Source organism: Musca vetustissima, unplaced genomic scaffold, assembly GCF_032173495.1.
Source record: "Musca vetustissima isolate MV318-11 ecotype Yass unplaced genomic scaffold, APGP_CSIRO_Mvet_v1 utg49011, whole genome shotgun sequence".
Lineage (NCBI taxonomy): Eukaryota > Metazoa > Arthropoda > Insecta > Diptera > Muscidae > Musca > Musca vetustissima.
Window position 1 is genome coordinate 29711 of NW_026889040.1, and position 6065 is coordinate 35775.

The window sequence follows — 6065 nt, forward strand, 5'->3', positions numbered from 1 at the left end:
TTACTGTGGGTGGTAACGGTCCCAAAATTGCTGCACCGTGATACAAACAATAGACCATCGTTGACCCGTTCTAAGAATAATTCATTCATTCTTGCATTTCTGTATTCTGTCTGTCATTTCAAAGCAACGTATCGATTGATAGTCATTGTTGTCTTATCTATTTTTGGACAGTCGATTGATAAAAATAAAACACATTGTTCTTGGTCCACTGTTGTCGTTGAAAGTGTCGGAGGCACACGACCGCTGTCAGCTCGTTAGCACACATTGTTATCGACAGATATTTTTTGAAATTCGATAGAACTTGATGTTGACAAGAACATTATAGCCAATGAAGAACATAATGATTATAATGAGAAGATTTGCCCAGAAAGGTAGAACAATATTGATATAATTGTATCTATCCCTTAGGAACCCGATAACAAAATACTTTGATATGATTTATGTCTATGACATGCTAATTCCGATTAAATGTCCATTTCGTTGAATTTTGGTATATTGAATGTCTTGCCGCATTTTTCAATAGATGTAATTTAGGTTTGATACTTCGTTGTGTGGTATGAGTCCATTTGCTTCGGATTTTCGGTGTTTTTGTTTAAGCAACTCTAACAAATTATTGCTTTAATTACACTGAGCGGCTAAAAATAGAAGACACGCGTTTCGGCATTTTGAAAGTTTCGTCGAGAGGTAACGTAAAAAGGCGTGGCAATATTTTCCATTACGATTACTCGAAATCATTGCATGTGGGAAATGTTAGCTTGGGGAAAAAATGAACTATAGGATTTTATGTCCGATTGGGCCAAATATACACCGTCTTGTAGTATGACTTATTGCCATATTAAAAGTAACTTCATAATGCCTCCCTCGTAGAAGTCCTGCTCTCTATTTGCAAAAACATCTAGCAGTCGATTTTCACAATCCTCCCTAGATACCAATTTTTTATCATTAAAGAAATTTTGAAATTCCAGAAAAAAATGATAATCGCTTGGTGCCAAGTCCGTTCTGTATGGCGGATGCATTAAAACTTCCCAACCAAGCTCCCGAAGTTCCTGGCGAGTCATCTTATTTCCTTTGGCCAAGGGTTCTCAGATGGAAATTTGATCCATCATATTTTTTTCGGTTTATAGGTGTAGGACCCAAACATCGAGCTTCTTTTTGAATCCAGCTTTGTGAAAATGGTTTAAAAAAGTTTTATGGTCAATTTTTAGATACTGGGCGATGTTACGACGGCTAACATACTGGTCAACTTTCATCATTTCTCCAATTTTATCGACATTTACGACGACCGGCCTACCTGTGCGATGTGCATATTTAACATCAAAAATTCATGAACGGAATCTACGAAACCAAATTGCACCTAATTGGCTGTTACAGTATCGGTACCAATAATACCATTCATAATTTTAGCCGCTTGGCTTGCATTTCCGTCTCTGGACTGTAAAATTTACCGAATTTTCTCTTTGTTCACTTCCATTTTTAAATGAATGCACCTAACAGAAAACAGCAAAATAATTATACCCTTCACCACACTGTGGTACATGGTATTATGTCTCTGTTCATATGTTTGTAACAGGCAAAAGGAAACGAGATAGACACATGGTTCCTTTTGTGAATATGCATAGAATCACTTTTAAAGTCGATTTATGCATGTCCATCCGTCTGTCTGTCCATGTTAAATTGTAAACAAAGTGCAGGTCGCATTTTTTTATTCGAATTGGGTGAAATTTGGCACAGCTCATTTATTTGGCCCAAGGACGAGCCCTATTGAAATTTGGAAAAATCGGTTCATATTTAGATATAGCTCCCATATATATAGCATTTCCACATTAAATTAAACCTTTTACAAATTAAATGAACCCTTTTCCAAATTAAATGAAACCTTTTCCAAATTAAATGAAACCTTTTCCAAATTAAATGAAACCTTTTCCAAATTAAATGAAACCTTTTCCAAATTAAATGAAACCTTTTCCAAATTAAATGAAACCTTTTCCAAATTAAATGAAACCTTTTCCACTTGAAATGAAACCTTTTACAAATAGAATGAAACCATTTCCCATTGAAATGAAACCTTTTACAAATAGAATGAAACCTTTATTCTTATCTAAGGAAATATAATATTTGCACTAATTTTAAACCAATATTTGAAAATTAAATCAAAGAATATTAACAAATATAGTTGTATGGCTATGTAATTAACATAAATATTCTTTAATTAAGTGTGATTTCATTTAATATCTTTACTACATAAAACTAAATAAATAGTAATACAAACTGGGGTATTTCTTGACATTTTAATAAATAAATATTTAAGAACAAGAATTGAATACCCGGTCCTAAATGCGAAATACATATTTGACTTAATAAATTGTTGATGATAAGGTAACTGCTTATCTTAATGAAGGGGTTCCCGACTTGCAGCTTGTGGGATTTTCAAAACCATGTCCATAACGTAGTTAGAACAATCTTGCCGAGTAAGCTTTTGAATACTTTGCTCGATTACATCAACATTGTTATGTTCCATTGACACGTCACACAGCTCTTGCACATAATTTTATTTTTTAAAATGCATTTTCGATTGGATTTAGCATTGGAGAATAAGGCGGTAAGAATTTAAGGTTGCATCTTTTGGATTCGATCAAATTTTTTATGTCATGTCGCTTGTGTATAGCGTTATTTTCCAACTCTGGATTGATTTTCTCAAAAAAAATTTCTATAAATAATTTAAATCTGTCTGCATTGACACTGGAATTAGAAACGATTGTGTGATGTACAACTCCCGCGTTGTTTATTGCTGCAATTATAGTGACATTACGACCTCTGAATATAAATTTTTCTCCTTGTTGGGGTATCCATTTTGTAAAGTCTTGAGCATATTTTTGTCTCAAGCCTAATGTTCTGGAGTCATTCTTTCGTTCTATTTCAATAGAGGCCATCTTAAACGCAATTTATAATTTCCGTAATCCATATTCTATGCAGCTTGTGGAAATATTTATATCATTTTCTCTCAACAGTTTAGTTTTTATGGCTTTGAGGGTAATTCCAGGTTGACTTTCTATACAGAACTCGATCAGACTTAAAACTTGTGGTGTCAACAACTTAGTTCTATTTCATCCACGCTTATTTTCCTTCAATGTTCCAAAATTTTGTTTGTAATTACTTCACATTGTCGAGAGTTTACTGTTTTGGATGTTCACATTATCGAGAGTTCACTGTATTTAAAAATAGCAACGTTTAAAATAAATGCGAACCTGATTTTAGCTCGGGAAGCTCTGATAATTGGGAACCTGAGGAAGAATCAATATCCTCGCCAAGTATTGCAAGTGGCAATGCTCCAGAACCTACCGAAGCTACATCTACAAGACCCCGAAACAAATTGGGTCAGTATAACAAAATAACAAAAGACATGAAATTTTTATTATTTAAATTCTATGAAGAGGGGAGAACCATTTCCGAGGCTGCAAATTTAACCTGCATAAACATAAATTCCGAAAAAAACATTTATAAGAAGATACAAACAAAATTTTGGAACATTGAAGGAAAATAAGCATGGAGGAAATAGAATTAAGTTGTTGACACCACAAGTTTTAAGTCTTTTCGAGTTCTATATAGAAAGTCAACCTGGAATTACCCTCAAAGCCATAAAAACTAAACTGTTGAGAGAAAATGATATAAATATTTCCACAAGCTGCATAGAATATGGATTACGGAAATTAAAAATTACGTTTAAGATGGCCTCTATTGAAATAGAACGAAAGAATGACTCCAGAACATTAGGCTTGAGACAAAAATATGCTCAAGACTTTACAAAATGGATACCCCAACAAGGAGAAAAATTTAGTGTGGATTTAATCTTCACATACGAAGAACCCAAGCCCGTTCAAGACGAGGAACAAGAGCACACATTGTGTTGCCTACGGTCAGAGGTCGTAATGTCACTATAATTGCAGCAATAAACAACGCGGGAGTTGTACATCACACAATCGTTTCTAATTCCAGTGTCAATGCAGACAGATTTAAATTATTTATAGAAATTTTTTTTTTTTTTTTTTTGAGAAAATCAATCCAGAGTTGGAAAATAACGCTCACATACACAAGCGACATGACATAAAAAATTTGATCGAATCCAAAAGATGCAACCTTAAATTCTTACCGCCTTATTCTCCAATTCTAAATCCAATTGAAAACGCATTTTCAAAAATAAAATTATGTGCAAGAGCTGAGCTGTGTGACGTTTCAATGGAACATAACATTGTTGATGTAATCGAGCGAAGTATTCAACAGCTTACTCGGCAAGATTGTTCTAACTACGTTATGGACATGGTTTTGAAAATCCCACAAGCTGCAAGTCGGGAACCCCTTCATTAAGATAAGCAGTTACCTTATCATCAACAATTTATTAAGTAAAATATGTATTTCGCATTTAGGACCGGGTATTCAATTCTTTTTCTTAAATATTTATTTATTAAAATGTCAAGAAATACCCCAGTTTGTATTACTATTTATTTAGTTTTATGTAGTAAAGATATTAAATGAAATCACACCGAATTAAAGAATATTTATGTTAATTGCATAGCCATACAACTATATTTGTTAATATTCTTTGATTTAATTTTCATATATTGGTTTAAAATTAGTGCAAATATTATATTTCCTTAGGTAAGAATAAAGGTTTCATTTAATTTGGAAAAAGTTTCATTCTATTTGTAAAAGGTTTCATTTCAATTGGAAAAGGTTTCATTCTATTTGTAAAAGGTTTCATTTCAAGTGGAAAAGGTTTCATTTAATTTGGAAAAGGTTTCATTTAATTTGGAAAAGGTTTCATTTAATTTGGAAAAGGGTTCATTTAATTTGTAAAAGGTTTCACTTAATGTGGAAATGCTATATATGGGAGCTATATTTAAATCTGGACCGATTTTCACGAAAATTAACACACATCGTTCTAGACTTCATTCAATACGCTGCGCCAATTTTCGTGCAAATCGAAAGATATATAGGAAATTTGGTGCTCCACTTACATAAAATCGGACGAAAATATATATGGGAGCTATATCTAAATATGAACCGATGTTTCCCAATTTCAATAGGGTTCGTCCTTGGGCCAAACAAATGAGCTGTGCCAAATTTCATCCAAATCGGATTATAAATGCGATCTATACTTTGTTTACAATTTAACACCAACAGACGGACAGACGGACGGACGGACATGCATAAATCGACTCAGAAAGTGATTCTATGCATATTCTCAAAAGGAACTATGGGTCTATCTCGTTTCTTTTTGCCTGCTATGGAGCATGTTCAAGGATATCTATATTTCTCGGGGGGATCTATGATATTTAGGGTATGAAATGATCCAAAACTTTATGTTGTCTGCTTTTCTAGTCGCAATTATGAATCGAACGTCACGAAATTGAATACATACCAATGAACATGGTCATGGACGGAATTTAGCTCCGCAGAAAGTTAAAGTTCAGTGGTAGTCATTAAAGGTATAATTGATATGGTCAACCCAGTCCGACAATACTGATCCGATCACTAATTTTTAGTTTTGGACAAAATTTAATAGTTATAAATTTTGTTTCCTATAAAATATTCTTCACCTTTTCTTAAATAATATGCGACGGACATCCCATTACAAACAAATAAAAATTGTCAAATCAAATTATTAATTAAAATTATTATTAAAATTTCTAAACACACTCACCCCCCAAATCATGCCAAAATGGCAACACCAACATTTTAAATCGACATAGTTAATGTGATTATCATCCATCAATCGGACGTACGCTTGTGAGAACATAGAAGCACACAAGCGCTTGTGGGGCCATTTGAATATAAACTAAAACAAATGTTTAAAAATAGAATTTGTTGAAAAGTAATAGAATACGAATAGTGGACGCTTACAAATAGAAATTAAAAACTTGTGACGTGTGCTTGTGCACGCGAGTAAATTCATTTCAAAATTTCGTTATCGGAAAAAATAGCTTGGCACGGTCGTAGACTCCGTGGCGCAACGGTAGCGCGTCTGACTCCAGATCAGAAGGTTGCGTGTTCAAATCACGTCGGGGTCA

General features: G+C 33.5%; 1 non-coding gene across 1 annotated transcript; it reads left to right on the forward strand.

Moving 5' to 3' along the window:
* Nucleotides 1-5993: 5993 nt before the first annotated feature.
* Trnaw-cca (transfer RNA tryptophan (anticodon CCA)) lies at nucleotides 5994-6065 on the forward strand. Its single transcript has one exon. It is a non-coding gene; the product is annotated as a tRNA-Trp (tRNA).